Source organism: Argentina silus (assembly GCF_951799395.1).
Source record: "Argentina silus genome assembly, chromosome: 13".
Lineage (NCBI taxonomy): Eukaryota > Metazoa > Chordata > Actinopteri > Argentiniformes > Argentinidae > Argentina > Argentina silus.
The window spans coordinates 3217649-3240148 of NC_139667.1; the positions used below are offsets into that span (position 1 = coordinate 3217649).

At 48.2% G+C, this 22500-nt stretch overlaps 1 protein-coding gene across 1 annotated transcript in view; it reads left to right on the forward strand.

Moving 5' to 3' along the window:
• The window catches only part of LOC310814091 (regulator of G-protein signaling 6-like), a 44277-nt gene that overhangs the window by 6968 nt on the left and 14809 nt on the right, over positions 1-22500 (forward strand). The gene's annotated exons all lie outside the window — the stretch shown is intronic.

Genomic DNA, 22500 nt, shown 5'->3' on the forward strand with positions numbered 1-22500 from the left:
AGATGTAAGTGGAACCGTTTACTGTACTGTATGGACTCCAGTGCCATTTCTTTTACTGTCTTTTAGTTGGAAGCAAATTGTAATGCTATTAACCTGGATGTGCAGTTAGACAAAACTGACGTTGAGGAATTTGCCCATTACAGAAAGCCTGACTACACAGAAAGTGGAAAACGCCTAGGCTGTCTGATCCTGGCAGAGCTGTATTATGTATTGTTCTATCCTATTTTTTCCCCCTCTGAGGTAGGAACTGAAGCAAAACAATGCAATAACTGGAACACCTTATTGCCTCAAGACCTCTGTGAGAAAGCTATCAGGAACACACACGTACGCACGCACGTGCGCACACATACACACACACTCACCCACACACACACACACACACACACACACACCCTGCTGCCTAATGGCCCCTACCCGTTGTTGTGATTCTTCTTGAGCTGTCTGGCACGCTTAGGACAAAAACACGGTGGGTAGATGAATGCAAGCTAGTGGCAGCCGCTGTGTGGATACCAGCCTGTGACGAGGAGCTCTGCTGTGCTGGAAAATGCAATTAGAACAAAGAGTGGGGGCACAGAACTGCTCCTACGGGGTAAAGCTCATGAACTATTAATAGGCAGGGCAGATCAAATATGTGTGTCTGCCCTCTTTTCTTCTGCTACTGTGCTCTAACTCTGAGCTCTCAACGCTGATACAGTAGCTGGCTTTGTCCCTATAGCTGATTGTTGCTGGGGGGGTTGCTGCGCACGCCGTGCTCTTTCTGCTTTAGGAGAATGAGATGTTGACACTGTGGCTAAACTCTCTTTGCGTTCAGGTTTTTGGACGTGCGATTGGATGGTGTTTGGCACTGATGGAGTGGTACAGCTGAGGTCTGCATGATTCAAGATTCAAGATTCAAAGTGTTTATTATCATATGCACAGCAGAAAACATGTTTCACTGTACAACGAAATTCTTGCTTTGCTGTCCGCAGAATGCCAACCAATGTAAAATATACAATACTAAAGAATATACAATATATACTAAACAAATGTACAAGACAGCAAAATTTAAGGCATAAAATAAAATAGCAGCAATAATAATAATAAAACAGTGCAAATGTAGCAGTGCAATTATGCAAACTGGAAAGTTCAGTTATTGAGGTAGTACGGTTATATTAATCTCCTATGGGTTGTTTAGGAGTCTGATGGCAGTGGGAAAGAAGGAGTTCTTCAGTCGGGTGGTCCTGCATTTAACACTTCTGTACCTCCGGCCTGAGGGTAGAAGTGTGAACAGTCCGAGCTGGGGGTGGGTGGGGTCCTTGAGGATGGAGGCGGCTCTCCTGTGGACTCTGCGGTGGTAGATGCTCTGCAGAGAGGGCAGTGGAGTCCTGGTGATTTTCTCAGCAGTCTTCACCACTCTCTGCAGGCGTCTGCGGTCCATAGCAGTAGTGCTGCCATACCACACAGTGATACAGCTAGTTAGGATGCTCTCAACAATGCAGCTGTAGAAGTTGCTGAGGATCTTGGGCGACATGCCAAACTTCCTCAGCCTCCTCAGAAAGTACAGCCGCTGTTGGGCCTTCTTAACCAGCTGAGTGGTGTTAAGTGTCCAGGTGAGGTCCTCGCTGATGTGGACGCCCAGGTATTTGAAACTGCTCACCCTCTCTACTTCAAGTTCCCGGATGTACAGTGGCCGATGAGGTCCCCTCTTCTTCCTCATGTCCACTATCATCTCCTTCGTCTTGTCCGTATTGAGGGTGAGGTTGTTGTCCTCGCACCATGTTACCAGACTGGCCACCTCCCTCCTGTAAGCTGCTTCGTCCCCGCCAGTGATGCATCCTATCACTGCGGTGTCGTCTGCAAACTTTAGGATGATGTTGTCCTTGTGGGAGGCGACACAGTCGTGGGTGAACAGGGTGTAGAGAATGGGGCTGAGGACGCATCCCTGTGGGGTGCCAACATTTGTAATAATGCTGGCTGAAGTCCTATTGCCAATCCTGACAGACTGGGGCCTGCCAGTCAAAAAGTCTAGGAGCCAGTCACAGAGGGTGGGGTGCAGGCCAAGTGTGGACATTTTGTGGATGAGTCTGTGGGGGATGACTGTATTAAAAGCGGAGCTGTAGTCTACAAAGAGCGTCCTGATGTAGGAGTCTTTGTTTTCCAGGTGGGAGAGGGAATAGTGGAGGACAGCAGCGATAGCGTCTGAGGTGGACCTGTTGGGCCGGTAGGCATACTGCAGGGGGTCTAGGGTGTCCGGCATGCTGCTCTTAATGTGTTAATGATACAGTAGTGACCTCCTCTGGTCCAGATGAGCTGGGGATCATTAGTGGGTAAACATTGATCATGAGTCCCTGCTGAGACCCAGTTGGAGAGGGCTATTCTTTGCGCCAATGCCCTTTGGGTGTGTAAACAGACATGCTTAATTGCGGCTCCCCTCTCATTTGCTCCACAATGCAGAAAGTTAATGTTTCGACACAGCACAGATGGTCTCTCTAAGATTCAGCTCTTTGTAAAATTCAAGTCCAATCGAAGACAAGTGACTTAGAGTGGGTGAGCGATCTCTACTCGGTGGACGTGGACTCTCTGCGAAGCCTAGAGGCTTGAGAAGGTGGAAGCGTCTAAAACCCAACGTAGCCCCACTGAGGTTAGTCTCAGTCCTCAGCCATGCCAGGGACCCTACTGCTACAGCATGTTCAGCAGTTGTTGTACCAGCCATTTGACAACTGCAGCTCTCTCCATTTCTTCATGCCTGTCTTCCATTAAATAACCCTCAGGGCTACAGTAGGTCCCCCAATAGTGCTATCTGTCAGACAGATACTGAGTTACTGGTAGTTAGAGAAAAGAGTTATCACTCCTTGCCTTCCCCTCCCCACTATCCCATCCCCTCCCTCTCTCTCCCTCTCTTTCGCTCTCTTTCTATGTCTCTCTCTCTCTCTCTTTCTCTTTCTCTGCATATTGCTAATTAATAATTGAAGCTCATTTCAAGCATTCCATCTTTAGAAAAATAGCTGGTCCGCGGATGATGAGCACATTCATTCTCCTCAGTTGATATTTTTATCCCTCCACGTCAGAAAAAAAAAAGTGGAATGTGGAAAAATGATGGAGGACAAATAATAAATTGGGGCCAAAAAAGGTGGGTTCTTAATGTCCTCCAAAGTTGGATTTTCAATTATACGGAATGGCGCATTTAAATACAATCAATCAAGGGATATCAGACCGGAATGCACAAATCTGTCCTCAAAACTGTCCTCAGCTAGTGGCAGAGCAGACTTCAGAGGCAACTTATCACAACTCCCTCTCTCTGAGATGTGCTATATCCAATACCCCCTCAGCGACAGGCTGAACCCACAGATGAGCAGGAGACGATACTGTCGATGGCAGACCTCCCCTCCCACACTGTCCATTAGCTCGCCACAGGAAGGGCTCGGAGCAGTTTGGATTTTTTTTTTTTTTTTTTTTTTTTCACCTTTTGGCCCGAAAGTGAGAGTGGGCCAGCGTAGAGACACAGGCTCTCCTGTCAAGCAGGTCTGAGGACTGGAGAACTGCCCGCCTCGCCTGCCTTGCCCGCCTGCCCACCTCCCTGCCACACTGACGATGACTCACTCTCCGCTCTCCACTCAAGTGCCCCTGGGACAGTGGAGGATATCTGTGTACTCCAACAGACTCTCCACCCCTCGCCTCCATCACAGCTGTGTCCGCAGCGCTCCTCTTCGCCGTTCCTGTTCCTGTTCCTGCGTGCACTTTAGATAACGCTGTTGAAATGGACACACCGGTTTATCTCCTCCACTGGTATGAGGCGTCCCAGTGTTTTATCAAGCATGAATGGTTTTACGGTGTGTCCGCGGGCGCCATAGTAGTCCTACCAGAGCTGCTGATATGAGGTAACTCGTATGGTATTCTACTGTATGGTATCGTATTAAAGCTTGTGTATGGAGGCCAGAGTATGCCTACGCTCTCTTTCAACTTCGGTTGAGATACTGTTGCGGAAGGGTAACTGAGTCCTACATAAATAAATTGAAGCTCAGTAAATACTTACTTAGTCTGCTATAGTGTTGTCGAATGCTCTCTGCCCAACCAAAGTGGGAGTAAGCAGATGGGCAAACACATGAAAACCCAGGAGGTTTACAAAACCTATTTATAATTGGATAATTCACAGTATGTAACACCGTATATGTCTAATATATGCCATTTCTATTATCTGGTGTGCTAACAGTATGTGGATAGAGTGGGCTAAAGGGATTATTCATCAGTCCTCCATAGTGAAGAGCTATGATGGAAAATAAGGGGCTTTGCTCCAGCGAAGGAAGTCCTCTCGTTCTGGATTTATCCTCTACTCTCTTACCGTTTCCTCAGTCAACCGTGCTCTTAAAGGGGCACATTAAATAATGCAGCCGATGTTTATCTTCCTCATCGGGGTCAATGCATGGGATCCCGCCAGTGGAGCCTGGTGGAGTTCGAAATTGGAGGACGGGCTCATTGTAATACATGGATGACATTTTGATTCCCTATTTCGTTCCATGTGTTTTACGACGAGCCACGTCCTCCGATTTCGACCTCCACCAGCCTCTCTTGGGTTCCATATGGTGTTGCAGTCGAGCTCTGCTGGGAGTGGGGTTGGCAGTGGGGGAGGGGCAGGGTGGGGGGAGGGGGTGGGGGGATGGGCGACATGGCGCCATTCTGTCCCACTTTGCATGCCCCCCCCACCCCCCACCGAGCATCTCTCTCCCACTGGAAACACTGCCTGGAACTGTACAGCACTTTAAATACCTCTTACAGTACAGTAAATATCCTCAGAGACCGGAGAGCAGTGAGGGAATCCACGTCATTGAACAAGAGTCGAGGATAATGTCAATAAATCATGAGGTACTGGCAGGGATATCCATGCAAATTCAAATTTCCTTGAATCATATCTTATTCATTTGAGATGTAAAAGAATCAATGAGCAGGCGAGCTCTGAACCCTTTGATCGTGGTGATTGACATGGATCCTCCGGTCCTTCGGTGGGAACGTATGTCGTATGAACATCTGCTCCAGCCATTTCTGTGTAAAACCAGTGGCACCTCCTGGCTTGGCTTGACTTGGCCTGGCCTGACACTGTGTGTGTGTGTGTGTGTGTGTGTGTGTGTGTGTGTGTGTGTGTGTGTGTGTGTGTGTGTGTGTGTGTGTGTGTGTGTGTGTGTGTGTGTGTGTGTGTGTGTGTGTGTGTGTGTGTGTGTGTGTGTGTGTGTGTGTGTGTGTGTGAGCGTCATGACTGACAGGCCTAGCTGTGGGCCTGCGGCTCTACTGACGCGCTGAGTTAAGAGCTGGAAGAGTTGAAAGAGCAACACCGGCCATGACATGACATCACCACGTGGGTCTGGGTCTGTTCAGCCACTCCACCTTCTCTCAGTCTCCTCTTCCGTGCCGGTACCGTACTGCTTGCTGGTCCACTCTTCAACGGGTACTAATTCATCACATTCCATGTTCTGGTTTTCCATGTGATCGAAGTATGGTTCCAGACACAGAATTAGAAGATCACCCGGATTTCGTCAGGACATCTGTGGGTCTGGTGTGCTAACCGGCCAGAGTGATTCGTTTAGTGATTTGGTTCTCCTTAGAGAGGAGGACCTGTGGTCCTGTGGTCCTCTGTGGCTCAGTTGTTCGCTGACAACGCTTAGGTTGTGGGCTCGGTTCCTGCTGGGACCATATATACTGAAAAATGTATGCGCTCACTGCAATGTAAGTCACTTTGGATGAAAGAGTCAGCTAAATGGCGTATGTTATTATTATATTATCAGACAGTGTGTGGTGGAGGTCACAGTAAGAGGACCTACTGTAGCTGCCACCATCAGAGGATCCACCGTACTCACTGGCACCATCAGACGATCCACCGTACTCACTGGCACCATCAGACGATCCACCGTACTCACTCACACCATCAGACGATCCACCGTACTCACTCGCACCATCAGACGATCCACCGTACTCACTGGCACCATCAGACGATCCACCGTACTCACTGGCACCATCAGACGATCCACCGTACTCACTCGCACCATCAGACGATCCACCGTACTCACTGGCACCATCAGACGATCCACCGTACTCACTCGCACCATCAGACGATCCACCGTACTCACTGGCACCATCAGACGATCCACCGTACTCACTCACACCATCAGACGATCCACCGTACTCACTCGCACCATCAGACGATCCACCGTACTCACTCGCACCATCAGAGGATCCACCGTACTCACTGGCACCATCAGACGATCCACCGTACTCACTGGCACCATAAGACGATCCACCGTACTCACTCACTGTGCCGTGCTGCTCAGGGTTTAGTTCTGGTAATGGAGCTTCTCTGTTAGTCTCGTGTTCCACTTGTAGTCTCAGTGTTACTCAAAGCTTTAAATTCAGCAACAACTTCAATGCGCACACAGCCAAACCTCTGGAGGTCGTGTTTGAAAACACTCCTCTCCTCCCACTGCCTCACATTTCCCTCTCATCCTACAGTGAGAGGAGTGTGTTTTATTGAATGCCAGTAAGTGTCGTAGAATACTGTGTTCTACAGTGTGCTTGTGTCTGTTTCCGCGACTACTGGTGTGTGGGCTTCTATGAAGCCATGGAAATATGGGTCTATATATGGGTCTATATATGGGTCTATATATGGGTCTATATATGGGTCTATAGTAAGTGTGTGAGTTATCAACAATAGGGAACAACGGAGGACGGTGTGTCACACACACACACACACTATTGACGAGTTAATCATGACATTCGTGTGGCTGCGTTTTTACATGGAACAAAGCGACTGTAATATCTTTCGGAGAGGGCTGTGAAGACATTGTGTTGTCATTCATGTCCACTCTTTCAGGGACCATAACCAATGTAATCACATCGCCTGCTCTGCCGTGTAATGTTGTTTTGAACAACATCTGACATGCAGAGAATTTAGCTTTCCTCAAAATAGAATGTCTGATTCAAACAATCGGAGGAGAGAGAGTCATCATCTGGAAGGTAATGACGGACTGTGTTTGTTCCTAGAGTGTTAGAGCATCTCGATAATTGTCTCTGGGATGAAGGCGAATTAAGGATGACTCACTTGGCCCAAATGTTAATCACCATAGCCAGCTCATCTTACTGGAGAGCCCTCAGAGAGATCAGACGATTGGGCTTGTGTTCAGAACATGGACCTGCATCGAAATTACTGATTGTCTCTCCGCCAGCGACATTCAGAGGGAGTTCACTTACGGAAGTGAGCGTGAATGTTCTGTGGAGTTGGTCTATTTGTCGTCAAAAAGCCACAGCTAGGCAATATGAGAGGAAAGAAACTGAGCTAGAATACAGTGATCGAGAAGAGAAATTCACCGTTCAGACCGTTCAATAATTCATCTGTTTTTTTAAAAGCCATTTTCCTAGAATGCATTATCCCCTTTGGAAAGCTAGGATCAAGTGTCTCTAGGGGTGTGGATTGACAGTTTTGTAACAACCGCCTTCAAGTAGAGAAAGCATAACCAATTTGAATGTTTCAATACCAAGTCTGTTGTCCTGCGGGTTGAGGTAAATTGAAATGTATAAGTCAAGGATGTTATCATCTTGCATTTATGTCAGAGTGCCTACCAAATGAACTTCAGTTTCATTCTGCAGACAAATAGACATCACTCCCAGAGAGACTTTAGTGTGTGTAGACCATCATTTATACCCAGATTGGTATGTCAATAACTCATATGGCTGTACTGAGACTATCAAACAAGGCATAACCACATTTATTCCACAGAATTACAAAAACAACGGAAAAAATGCAGACACTGAAACTGGTCTCCTGTAATTGGATTTTTGTTAAAGGAAGGCTCGCCCCGCTCACGGAGGGAGATAGAGACTGATGTTTAGTGATGGCAGCATGTGAACATGGATGGTACACCTTCATTTTCACCGATTACATGCTCATGAAGGTGAGGACAAAAGAGTCCTCAGGGACTAACGAACCATATCGAAGCACACAAGGGAAAAAGTGAAAGAAAAGTCTCATTAATTCACCAAAGGCACCAAACTGCTTGCATGTTACACACCCTGGGGGCTGTTTGCTAAGACACCTCAACGCACAAGGCACCGAATCTGAGACTGTGTTCTCTGAAAGATTAGTCTCCAGAAAGCGAGAGGAAAAGCAGAAGAGCGCTCCGAAGCTTTTAAGCACACAATATTCACCGGAATCGATACTACCCGGAGCGGGGAAGACAGGGGGTGATGTGGCAGTCGTGCGGTAACATGAGAAGAACCTAATATGGTTATTCCCACGCTCTGATGGGCTGCCAGGAATGGAGTTAAGAGCAAATGCACATTCATAAACACACGCACATTGTTGACTGAGCAATGTTTGGGATTTGAAAATGTTAAAGGAGCCTATGTTCCACATCGCTGTTAGTTTGGGTTTGACATTTTGTTCTTTCGTAAACTCCCTAAAGGCCTAATTGTCTGTGTTGCTGTCAGATGCATATTCACTGAGACACTAGAAGGGCATCTCTTCAGCAGCCCTGTAGGCTTTACTTGAAAGCCTGGTTGTGTTTTTCAGTTCAGTTCAGAGGCCACCCAGTGAACCAGCGTGTAAGAACCAGTGTGTAAACTAGGCCGAGGGAATCCTACTGAAGTCACACCAGTCACGTCGAGGCTGTGAATGTATCGGAGATATCATTGTGGTTCAGAGGTTTTTGTAGTCAAGGGTTAGTGGGGTACCAGATCTGGCCTGGGTCACATTTGGTGATAGACCTATTCCCCTCTGCTTGCTAAATACCACCTGATAAACCATCATCTTAAGCTAAATCATGACTTAATTGACTTGACCTGATTGACTTAATGTAATTGTAATTATAATTACATTGCACACTATACATAGCTTCCACCACCCTTTAAACCTTATACACATCAGGAAACATCTTAATTGCATGATAACTAAGTATTCCAGATATTTACAGATGTAATTAAAATACTGTGCTTTTCAGCTCACTCTGGCTTAAAGCGTTAGTACAGTAGGTAAGGCATTATGAGGGCAGGGGTTTTCTGTACCATGAAAAAAATCCTTTCTTAGAGTTTGAATGGAGCATCAGCAAACACTGTGTACTGCTCTGGGGAGACTTTGACATTTCAAATTTCCCATATTAACTTTTTCTCTCTTTCATGTGCTTTAATGGCTTATCCGTGTTTTTGAGAGTATTCAAAAGTAAGTATTCAAATTCCTTGCCCGAAACGTCCTTAAGCGGGCGCCTTTGTTGGGAAAATTACAAGATAATTGGGATGTTCAAAGTCCTGGGGCAGGTATGGCTGAGCAATGCTCCCTCACACCCTCTCACTGAATTGCGACCAGCTGCACACACAGATAGGATTCAACCAATGGAGAAACAGAAAAAAGGACTTCATTTTGAAATGTAGTGGCAGGATATTAGATCACAAAGCATGTCTTGTCCCTTTCGAGGTAGGCTCTTCAATAATGCAGCGAGGGTATTGCTCCAGTCACAAATTCCACATCCACTGGCATCATAGTTTGTTGCTTGTGGGCCTGTCAGGTGAAAATAATAAAAGATTCATAAAAAAGCATATACATTTTAGTGTTTGGTTATGGCTTGGCTGGCCCTGCACTGGAGCAAGGCTGTTTAATGTGGATATAATGATATAACGTGTCAGACTTGATGGCATCAAAGATACCCCGACATATTTGGCTGGTGAACAAAATACTGTATCACAATACAGTGTCCGTACCTGTAGCCACTAAGAATATATTCATCCTAAACACTGTCAGTCATTGATTTCCTCATTAGAACCAATCACACAGCCAGGCTCCAGGGCTGTCTTAAAGGGACGGGCAGCTGCTGAATGTAACAGATCCCATTATAAAACACTTGTTTTCACCGTCTGATTCAATCACAGAGGCTCCCCTGCAACACCTCAGGGGTAATTTAGTGTTATTAAAATCCCATTAGTGGATAATAATGGGGACAAGTGGCAAAGCAACGAGAGGATGACACGGTGACAAAGGCCAGCACCGCTGACACATCCCCCCCCGCCCCTCTGCTCTGCGGACAGGAGGATGAGGAGAGGACTCACCCCGTGGGATACACAGAGAGAGAAAGAGGGAGAGAGGGGGGGGAGAGAGAGAGGGGGGGGGGGAGAGAAGGAGGGAGAGAGGGGGAGAGAGAGGGAGAGGGAGAGAGAGGGGGGGGAGAGAGAGGGAGAGAGAAGGAGGGAGAGAGAGAGGGAGAGAGAGAGAGAGAGAGAGGGAGAAGCAGCACACCCTAAGTGTGAGTTGCTTGTGCCCTGTGGCATGAAGAGATGAGATTTCCCCTCCTCTTGTCAAATGTGCTGCTTCTCAGGCTGCTGAGTCTCATCACTTATATGCATGTGTGCAGAAACAAGACTTTCCTGTGTAAGTGGATTACAGTATATATGTCGCCCGGCAAGGAAATGTGAGTTTTTACACTTTTGCAATCTTTTGAATCTTGAATTATTAACTTAAGCCTTCTCCAACCTTGCTATCCACAGTACAACACACACCGTCCTGACCGTGATGTGTTCATGTTCATGTTGCTCTGAGACAGAGGTCGGAGGCGCGGTGGGTTTCTAATGGTCTGTATAGGTCAGTGAAGAAGCCGGTGGACGTCCGTTCCCCGGCGGTGGTTCCGGCCGAGCGCCTCCACGCTCTCAGAACACGCATTTTCAATTTGTATCCCTGCTGTCAGTGCGCCGTCGTTTCCTCCTGAAAGGTTGGGGGTGTTTTACTGTAACACTCCAGAGGGGCAAACACAGGTAACAAGCACAAGTCACTCTGCAAACACGCATTAGAGGACTGTCCTACACCGAGGGAAGGGTGATGATACACACAGGAGCCATAAAACACTTTACACACGCAAACACTCTAACAGGGCCAGCAGTCATGACAGAAAATCCATGTTTGTCTGCAAAAGGTCAAGGGCCTGTCTTAGTCGCTGATTGCATGTGTGCTCCGAAACTCAGTACAGGGATAAAGATAGAAGACGGGGATAGAAGGATAGAAGGGATAGAAGACGGGGATAGAAGGATAGAAGGGATAGAAGACGGGGATAGAAGGATAGAAGGGATAGAAGACGGGGCGGTTTTGGACTTCTGAGTGACGACACGTGTACGACTCCGCCTTCGTGACAGGGAGCGGAGGAGTCGGGCTGCGGCGTTGTCAGGGCTGCTGCGTGCCAGGCACTTTCTCATGAGAGCTGTTTAGTAGGAATTAGGAACAGATGGCTTCATATAACGATGACACGGCCCCAGGAAAAAAAATAGAAAACATTCCTTTAAATCAAGACTTTGGTAAGCTGATTATGATGCTATGCAGTGTTTGACTGCAAAGTGTCCTACAGTAGAGACATTCTGCGTTCTGTTCCCCTCAACCCTCCCCTGAAAACGGTTCCCCGGGCCGTTGCTGTAAATTGCAGAATATGTTCTCAGTCAATTTACCTACAAATTTACGTGAAATAAGGGTTACATAAATAAATAAATAAATAAATACATAAAAACAAATAGATAGTGTGTTCTAATGGAGGGGGCTAAGCACAGTAGGTAACAGAACCTCAATCCAGATTAATTTCAGTGTAACCAGAGGAGACATCCCATTATCGCTCTACAGGAAGAAAGCCGTTATTGAGACGTCCTTTTGCGAGTTGTCTTCAGTATTCGTGTATTTCTCTTTTTCACTTTAAACAGTACTCATGGCATCAGTTTTTATTTTGGTCATATCCAAATAAAACACATAGATTAGACTATGGGTAATTTTAAGGCTAGCGAGTTCAATGTTGTGTACAGTGTAAGTAGTGATTACATACTGGAAAAGACAGTGTTGTGTTTTGTAAAAATTTGGCTGAAATGGGGGGTGTTTCATCTGCTCCTAAAACCCAAAGCCTTTATGGTGTTTAAGAATAGCATAATTCCATTCCTGCCAAAGTGAGTAATTGGATAATGGTATTTTAACTATGGTGAATTTAAAGAGTGCCGTGGAATTCACTTTTTAACATGAAGACTATCGAATTATAACACTGAAAGAAAAGCCTTCACAGACATTCATTTGTCGGGCCGTGGAACATTGCCCAACCTCCTTGGCCTGAGTGTCATCCTCACACTTAGATCCCTTTAGGCCCGGCCTGTCCTCTCCTCTCTGCTCTGGACCCTCTCCTCTCCCCTCTGGACCCTCTCCTCTCTCCTCTGGACCCTCTCCTCTCTGCTCTGGACCCTCTCCTCTCCCCTCTGGACCCTCTCCTCTCTGCTCTGGACCCTCTCCTCTCTCCTCTGGACCCTCTCCTCCCCCCTCTGGACCCTCTCCTCTCTGCTCTGGACCCTCTCCTCTCCGCTCTGGACCCTCTCCTCTCTGCTCTGGACCCTCTCCTCCCCCCTCTGGACCCTCTCCTCCCCCCTCTGGACCCTCCTCTCCCCTCTGGACCCTCTCCTCCCCCCTCTGGACCCTCCTCTCCCCTCTGGACCCTCCTCTCCCCTCTGGACCCTCTCCTCTCCCCTCTGGACCCTCTCCTCCCCCCTCTGGACCCTCTCCTCTCCCCTCTGGACCCTCTCCTCCCCCCTCTGGACCCTCTCCTCTCCCCTCTGGACCCTCTCCTCTCCCCTCTGGACCCTCTCCTCCCCCCTCTGGACCCTCCTCTCCCCTCTGGACCCTCCTCTCCCCTCTGGACCCTCTCCTCTCTGCTCTGGACCCTCTCCTCTCTGCTCTGGACCCTCTCCTCTCTGCTCTGGACCCTCTCCTCTCCCCTCTGGACCCTCCTCTCTGCTCTGGACCCTCTCCTCTCTGCTCTGGAACCTCCTCTCCCCTCTGGACCCTCCTCTCCCCTCTGGACCCTCTCCTCCCCCCTCTGGACCCTCTCCTCTCCCCTCTGGACCCTCTCCTCTCCCCTCTGGACCCCCTCCTCTCCCCTCTGGACCCTCTCCTCTCTGCTCTGGACCCTCTCCTCTCTGCTCTGGACCCCCTCCTCTCCCCTCTGGACCCCCTCCTCTCTGCTCTGGACCCTCCTCTCCCCTCTGGACCCTCTCCTCTCCCCTCTGGATCCTCTCCTCTCTGCTCTGGACCCTCTCCTCTCTGCTCTGGACCCTCTCCTCTCTGCTCTGGACCCTCTCCTCTCCCCTCTGGACCCTCCTCTCTGCTCTGGACCCTCTCCTCTCCCCTCTGGACCCTCTCCTCTCTGCTCTGGACCCTCTCCTCTCTGCTCTGGACCCTCTCCTCCCCCCTCTGGACCCTCTCCTCTCTGCTCTGGACCCTCTCCTCCCCCCTCTGGACCCTCTCCTCTCCCCTCTGGACCCTCTCCTCCCCCCTCTGGACCCTCTCCTCTCCCCTCTGGACCCTCTCCTCTCCCCTCTGGACCCTCTCCTCTCTGCTCTGGACCCTCTCCTCTCTGCTCTGGACCCTCTCCTCTCCCCTCTGGACCCCCTCCTCTCCCCTCTGGACCCTCTCCTCCCCCCTCTGGACCCTCTCCTCTCCCCTCTGGACCCTCCTCTCCCCTCTGGACCCTCTCCTCTCTGCTCTGGACCCTCTCCTCTCCCCTCTGGACCCTCTCCTCTCTGCTCTGGACCCTCTCCTCTCTGCTCTGGACCCTCTCCTCTCCCCTCTGGACCCTCTCCTCTCTGCTCTGGACCCTCTCCTCTCTGCTCTGGACCCTCTCCTCTCCCCTCTGGACCCTGGTCTGTAACGAAGCAGTATGACTCTCCTAGCTCTAGAAGAGGCCTATGGGGTCTGTTCAGATGAGTCATCCCCGGGTCCTGAGACACACCTCCCCACTACAGTAACAGGCTTTCTCATCTGCTGCTCCTCGCCTGTGGAATGCTCCCCCCCCCCCACTCTGTCAGAGATGCTCTTTTAAGACCTTGCTAAAAACTCACCTGTTCAGGCAGGCTTTCATTGTACAGGGCCCTATGTTCTGTGACTGTACTCCTATATTTTTATTTGTTATTTTCTATTTTTTAATATTCTTGAGCGCTTTGAGCGCTTTTATATTGTTAAGCGTTTTGAGTCCATGAGAATGCGCTATACAAATGTAATGTATTGTTATTATTATTATTATTATTATTATTACCTCTGTCACAACCAACTGTCACAACACCCAGAGGCAGAGACCGTAGAAGCCCCTGCTGGAGCCTGGGGGCCTCCTCAATGTCAGAGATGGACCGAGCATCCTGGGCTTGTAGAGAGATTCATAGCGGCTCCTCGTTGATGGGTGTGCCACGAATAGAGAGCTCAGAAAACAAACGGCTGTGTATTGATGGATGTGTAAAACATGTAGAAGCATCTAAATAGTAAACAATGAAAATAACACTGATTGCTCTTGACATGATGGGCGCTTTGTTTCCTTCTACACGGTGTGCATAGCAACGTTGTGTTTTTTTCAGTTTTTTTCTTCATCTTAACCACCTACGTCGACACATAGACAGACACATACTGTCGCTGCTATTTTGGGAGAGTACATAACAACAGAGGAGTACTAAAACACAACCAGGCTGGTCTCCACCAACCCCCTCTCTCCCAGGCTAATGATGAGAGAGGGGGGCAGGTTTCACCAAGGGCAACAGCTAAATTGGTAACAGTATAGAGGGGCCATGATCCATCTGATGCCCACATAGGGCATGTGTGTGTGTGTGCGTGCGTATTTTCACAGGCGTCCTCGAAATAGAACAGTGCTATCGAGCTCTCACTCACCACAGCCTCCCCCTTGTCAAACGCCGTGTCTCTCACTCACATTTCAGCAGCGTTGCTTTGCTCACACCCAGAGGAAGAGAAAAGAGACTGATGCTTTTTAGAAGTGAGACTTGATTGGGAGTGTTTTTTTTGTTTTTTTTGCTTAGCTGAAGGGCTCTGAAAGACGTGATTGGTTGAAGTGATGACAAGGGATAAAAAATAGAATACACTTCCTTGTAGTCATTTGCCAATCTCTCCATCATCGCCGTGTAATAAGTGGGAGAACTTGTGAAGTGCTCACAAAGCACAAAGTACAGGCAGTAGCAGGAGCTAAACTTCACATATTGGTCTGGTGCACTGTGTTTGCTCTTTTTCAAGCCTTTATTTGGCTACCACCAGTACCAACTGTTCTCTCCTCTCCTCTCCTCGCCTCTCCTCTCCTCTCCTCTCCTCTCCTCTCCTCTCCTCTCCTCTCCTCTCCTCGCCTCGCCTCGCCTCGCCTCGCCTCTCCTCTCCTCTCCTCTCCTCTCCTCTCCTCTCCTCGCCTCGCCTCGCCTCGCCTCGCCTCTCCTCTCCTCTCCTCTCCTCTCCTCGCCTCGCCTCTCCTCTCCTCTCCTCTCCTCTCCTCTCCTCTCCTCTCCTCTCCCCTCCCCTCCCCTCCCCTCCCCTCCCCTCCCGTCTCCTCTCCTCTCCCCTCCTCTCCTGTTGTCTTTCACGAGGCCGTATGTAAATAGGCCTAACTTGCTTCTCTTCCCTAATTACTGATCTGGGGACCTTATTAGACCCTGGCCTCCTCCTGAAGTCCCACATGTACTCAGAATGCATGCGGTGTCAGTCGTGCTGTTTGCTGGGCCTTTGAACAGCGTCCTGAAGACTATCTAGTTGTTCATTATAGGTGGTGTGCTGTACTGATTGTGAATGAGATCTGCTGTAGATTTAAGACCCGTCTCTTCAGGCTACATCTTAATGGTCCCTGCTAAAGACCTCTTCACCCCCACTACCCCCCCTGTACAAGGTTCTCTCCTGTTAGTAAAAAAAAGAAAATCCTTCTTCTAGCATTGTGACTGCCTATGGCCCCTGGTCCGAGCATTGATTACATTATCTTATGATGACTGATGGATAGATGATTCGCTTACTTGGATAAATATATCTGTTGTAAGTTGCTTTGGATAAAGGCGTCTGCTAAATGCCGTAAATGTAAATGAAAATGTAGATCCCAAGCAGTTGTTATGGTGATCTGGATAAAGGGTAATTGTAGGTTGACCTGGTGCAAGCTTTATGGCTTGGAATCTTCTGCAATGGAGGCAGACTTGTAACACTGCACTGCATCTAGTTTCCCGTCCACTATGGAGCCTGTACAGAGGGGGCAGAGGCACAAAAAGGAGCAGCCTAAAGGTGATTCATCTCTCTGATTTGAGATGGCCAAAGCACACCAAGGGCATCCCTCATTTTAGATTGTTGTGTCTCTGAAAATAAGGGGCCTATTTGCTTTGAAGTGCACCACTCATTCTTGTTCCTGACTGTGTTTCTCTGCACTCATGTCCTGGGCCTTAGCAACCCACCAAGGGTTTAACAACAGGACAATTACATGAAGAGGATCTTTTTCTGTCCTCCTTGTCGCACAGTAATGGGTAGGCTTACCTGCGGTGCGTCACTGAGGCTTTTCTCCATCGGTCTATCTGTTCCATTTGCTGTCGTGGTCCTCTGTGGCTCAGTTGGTAGAGCGTGGCGCTAACAACGCTTAGGTTGTGGGTTTGAGTCCCTCTGGGACCATATATACTGAAATGTATGCACTCACTGCAATGTAAGTCGCTTTGGATAAAAGCGTCAGCTAAATGGTGTATATTATTATATGCTGTTGTTGATTATGATCTATATACTGTGAACCTCTCAGCTGTCTTAGATACTGCATGTCTTGGCTCACTCTTTGATTTCCTCATTTAGGCCCACCAGTGACCTTTTCCTCTTTCTCTGTGTGTTTCAAAGGGACACTCGATGACTAGAAGATCACTCTCTGCAGGCCTGATCTGTAACTGTTAATGCAGTCAAACTGGCTCTCAGCCCAAGCTTGAAGGAAGGAGGAATAATCCAACAAACTTTTTAATTGCTTGGTTCCCCTAAGTCTCCGAGCGTTGCCATGGAAACTGCCGTATGAGTCCGTGTGGACCCACCTCCCTCCTGTTCCCTCCCGCGACACACAAATATTAGTTTATTTAACGAGGGGGGTCTCAAACTGGCCTAAACAGGCAGCTACTCTCCCATCCCAATCAACACTTCAACCATATGGTTCTAAATCACACTCCCTCTCTCACTGGGGTATTTCTTCCTTCTACTGGGGTACATCTCAGGCCCCCGTGGGCGGTCCGGACGAACAGGCAGTCAAACAGGAACTTCATAATTGGGTCCTTTTTAGAATGTTGCACCTCTGGGCTGTTTTCGAACGGACAGGCTTAGAATGTTGATTGTCCGCTGAGGTTTACTGGCCTGAATGAAAACTGCTGGGTTAGGGTTAGGGTTAGGGTTAGGGTTAGGGTTAGGGTTAAATGTGCCGGGTGATTGTACTACAGATGAATGGTCTGGTCTCTCCTGAAGCTTGAGCTTATTACTGTATGTGAGTCGCTCCTAGGAGTTTGACCTGTGTCTGTGGCAATATCTGAATTAATGGTTTGTGTGTGTTGGCGTAAATGTATTGTCGAATGTACAGGATGGCTGAATATGGCAAGCAAGGTTTAAGGGGTCCCAACTCTACACAATACACTGAAAACCAAGTGAAACATGGCTTTAAGGTCACGGTTTTCTCTCTAGACCCCGAATGCTACTTCCATCAAGGGGAGGTTATCTGTTACATAATGATCCTAATGTGTTATTTCATCCTCCTGCTTCGTGTAACAATTGAAACAAACCCGACAACCTGGAGAGGCTCTCATGACGACAATGCAACGGCAAGGATGTGTGAGAATACAGATTATAACCTTCAGCAAGGCTTAAATCCCAGCCGGGGGGGTTTGAGTGATTATGCTTTGTTTGTTTCTCCACTGAACCACTTCTTTAGTGCATTCTACAATCCGGGTTCTCTAATGATCACTGGGATTAAAGGAGCTGGATAGACTGAAGAGAATGGCTCCAGTGAGGTGCAAAACACACGGGAAACATTGTCAACTCAAACAAAAGCACAGCTCATTTACCATTCAAGAGGAATTTTCCTGACGTGTGTTTTCCTTGAGGTGACATTGGTATGATTAGAATATAATTGTATCACAGAATACATCTCTGTTTCGAATGCGTGGTATCACTGGTGCATCAGCAGGGAAAAAAACGCAATGCCTAGGGCAAGTACATCAGTTTTGAAATGACACCCGGGGCAATTCTCTGTGTGTGTGTGTGTGTGTGTGTGTGTGTGTGTGTGTGTGTGTGTGTGTGTGTGTGTGTGTGTGTGTGTGTGTGTGTGTGTGTGTGTGTGTGTGTGTGTGTGTGTGTGTGTGTGTGTGTGTGTGTGTGTGTGTGTGTGTGTGTGTGTGTGTGTGTGTGTGTGTGTGTGTGTGTGTGTGTGTGTGTGTGTGTGTGTGTGTGTGTGTGTGTGTGTGTGTGTGTGTGTGTGCGTACCTGTGTATTGGCAATTACTCTCTTCCTTTGTATTGGCTTTCCAGTTGCTGTTGAATTTCAGGGCTGTCACAGTGTGCTGTCACAGTTGCTCTCCCTAGTGTGACAGATCACAGACTCCAAGAAGCACAGGAACTCCTCCCTCATCATCATGACCAGACATGCAGCAGCAGCAGCAACAGCCCAAAGCCTCCCTGAGCCATGGAGGAGGACAGGGAGATTCCTTTCCAACAGCAACATTCATTCACACTTTTATCCCCTGTAGGGCAGATCAGCTGGAGCGAGGCTGGGAATGAGTGTGCTTCCATGATTTAGGAGCTACACTGCACCCAGAGACAACTTAGCACTTACTATATTCTCCTGTGAACTCGGAAGGAGAAGATAGTTTTTGATATGGTTGGAGCAGCAAAGCGTTCGTAACTCGACAGAAAGGAGGTCAGATGGAAACTTTTAAGTTCTCTGATTGGACATCCATCTGTTAATGTCCTTTAACAATGATGAGTGTGTCTGTGATGGCTGCTGAATCATTAATGGCCCCATTACAGCCTAATCATTTTTAGCCAGAGCAGACATTTCTGGGTTTTAATATTAGCTTGTCTGGGACCATTTATAGTTATGACGTAGCTCGCGCGGTTTGTATTATTCACAATTATGTTCCCGTCCTAACAGGTATTAAGTGTTTTATGACTATGGCCCCTGGAACAAATTGCTGGTCATGAACATTTATTCCCTCCTGGTCTGCAGTAACAGCCCCCTACAGACATTGTTTACACGAGACCATCGGTGTGGTATGTGTGGATCGGTGTGGTATGTGTGGATCGGTGTGGTATGTGTGGATCGGTGTGGTATGTGTGGATCGGTGTGGTATGTGTGGATCGGTGTGGTATGTGTGGTATGTGTGGATCGGTGTGGTATGTGTGGTATGTGTGGATCGGTGTGGTATGTGTGGATCGGTGTGGTATGTGTGGATCGGTGTGGTATGTGTGGATCGGTGTGGTATGTGTGGATCGGTGTGGTATGTGTGGATCGGTGTGGTATGTACACTCCTGTGGAGAGTCTGAGCTATAAGGAGGGTTATAGCACCATCAGGAAAGTGTTTCTGTGTTGGTGATAACTTCCTCCTCCTCCTCCTCCTCCTCCTCCTCCTCCACCTCCTCCTTCCTCCAGCCTCCTCCTCCTCCGCCTCCTTCCTCCAGCCTCCTCCTCCTCCGCCTCCTTCCTCCAGCCTCCTCCTCCTCCTCCGCCTCCTCCTCCTCCTCCTCCTCCTCCTGAGTGACCCTTGGAATGTGGTTTACAACAAGGGGTATGAGACCCCAAGATCTCTGTTGATAACCTTGTCAGACTCCCTGGCGCCGAGCCTAACTGAGATGAGCCTCATGTCCTGGTTTCATGTTTATTACCTGCTATAAAACTGACTGCAGACTCTTTGTAGTGGCCACGTCCCTGCTGACCGTTCTCTTGGACAGTAGTCTGGTGTCCCAAGTCGACTCGACTAATAAATGTGTCTTTATTCAACTTAAAATTTGAGTATCTACCTTATTCCACGGATCATTGGATCTTATTCTTCAATATCAGAAACATCATCATTACACCAATCGTTAGGATCCTGTACTGTGGCTCCATTATGACCACTCTCTCAACACACAAGTGCCTCACCATGTCATCCCTCCTGCTCCCTCAGTCTCCAGGGGGTGGCCAGGGACGGGCGGGCACAGGCCAGGGGCAGGGTGGCACAGACCCAGGGTGGGGTGGCACTGCCCTGACAGCATGGGCCTTTACAGATAAGTAAAGTGACAAAGAGGCCCCCGATACACACGAATGTATGCATGCGCGAGCGCACACACACGCACACACACACACGCACACACACACACACGCATGCACGTGCACACACACACACACACACGCATGCACACACACACACACACACACACACACACACACACACACACACACATACCCACACTTGCACACCTCTTCTCCCTGATTACCGCTTACAGAGCTTGGTGCAGACGGGCAAAGTGCTGTTATCACAGGCGAGCAGGAATGTTCATCTCTCGAAAGCCCTCCACACCAAGCTGCAAACACCATTAGCTTCTCCACCAAAAAGATACAAGGGAGTTTCTGTACCCGTGCCAAGTACTTCTTGTCCACTGTCATCCTATGGGGAGATAATGAGCTATTTTTAATGCTGCTATGGAGTCCATGGTCCATTATTACACAACAACAAAAGAACGAAATCCTTTCTGTTGTGTCTCTTGGGGAATGTGAAGAGGCAGTGCTTTGTAGCAAAAATTGAGATGATTTCAAAGCTTTCCCCCCCTGTCTGAACCTTGTCTGCAGGTTTGTCTTCAAAGAGAGGGAATGCACTAGTAAATCTGTTTGGACTGATAGTACCCGTTCTGAAATGTTTCCACTTGCATGGGCTAAGGCAGGAATTCGACATCTCTGTTTTTCTTCTCCGAGAGGAAAACCGTGCGGTGTCTCAGAGGTCTCTCTCTATCTCTCTCTCTCTCCGAGATTGATCACCAACACAGTCTCTGTGTCGAGGCAGTAATTCTCCATGGAGGAATGTTCAATTATTCATACCAAGACACTCTGATGGTGGGAGAATTGTAATTGTCCTACCTCACTTCTCCTTCTCTCACCCCACTCTGAACATTAAGGCTATTATTAAATCCATATACATCTACAATGGCGTACTCAGGTATTTCAGTTTAAATGTCAGTAGATTTATGACTTGAATGTGTTGTATAAGTCATCCATTTAACACTTAATCCACATGGTCATGAGTGCCTTTGATTCTGAGGCAGGCAGAGTAAGTAGCAGGCTATACGGTCCTCTCAATACAGTCTCTCTAACCAGAGGCTGAAACACTGGTCCACTGATTGTAGCTATGGGCTGGGATTGTCACTCTCAAGGGGAGGTGGTTCTATCTAGACCCTCAGGACATCAGAGCAGAGACACAGAGTACTGTAGTTGTGGCGGATTTGTATTGATATAATGAATGCTGTTTATGTAATGCCAGATTGGATGACAGATGATGTATTCATAGCCCAGTTGACCTGCATTCTGTAACAGATGCAGGCCTACACATGTTTTACTCTATAATGCAGTCACTCATGTTCATAACAAGTCTTACAATGCATTATGAACACATTATAATGGATTTAAGTTGTGTGTTCTAAGCGTTACCCTCTTTACTGAGGAGAATCATGACATATGTGGTGGGCATTTACGTCTCCACTGCCGCGGGAGTTGGATCACCTTCATAAAAGATTTTTTTTGGATCAACTTCCATTGAACAGATGATGGGAGCCTGCTTGATTGCTCGTCTTGATTGATCTGCGATTATGTGTTTGTGATTGGTCAGGATGCGTTGTGCCTCTCTAGCTGTTCCTGGGACTACAGAGACACGCTAAGTGGCGTGGCGTGGCGTGGCGTGCAACCTGCTGGCAACGGTGTGGAGACACTTGGCTTCCAGCGCTCTTATGGCTGCTTTGCACGGAAGACTAAGGAGGCTGCATTGGAATGACTTCACGCGTGCACATCTATCCATTTAAATGATGGATGAAGGCAGAGCGATGGAAAGGGGGGGGCGGGGGGTCATGAACATGCTAGGATGACATAAAACTAAGCGCTGGGTGACGTTATCGCTGCTACTGTACTCTATCGAAATGACTCATAAAGTGCTGTGTTATTCGTGTTGCCTGTGAACGCACCACAACGAAGAAGAGGCCATATGGCGCCGTGCATTTAACAGTGGGAATGAGTAACCTTTCAGAGATTTGAAAGCGAAAGCAGAGGCCGAATGAAATAAAGCCTTGTGTTGATCGGAACCTTGAATTTCATCCAGCTTAATCGGATTTGTTATAGTACTGTGTGTGTGTGTGTGTGTGTGTGTGTGTGTGTGTGTGTGTGTGTGTGTGTGTGTGTGTGTGTGTGTGTGTGTGTGTGTGTGTGTGTGTGTGTTAAATGCACACATGCGTTTCTGTGTGACATTGCCTCTAAACTGAGGGATATTATTCTCCACGGTGTGTGCGCGTGTGTGTGTGTGCCTGCGTGCGTGCGAATGTGTGTGCGTGTTTCCATTTGCGTGCGCTTGCCAATAGATGCAAATGTGGGGAGCCATAAAGAATGTAATGGTCAATTAAATGGTCTGGAGTACACTCGGGATAATGCATTAGTATGATCAATCAGGATCTGCTCATGTGAATTGATTTCTGCTTTGAGACTACATCAGAGGTGGCCTA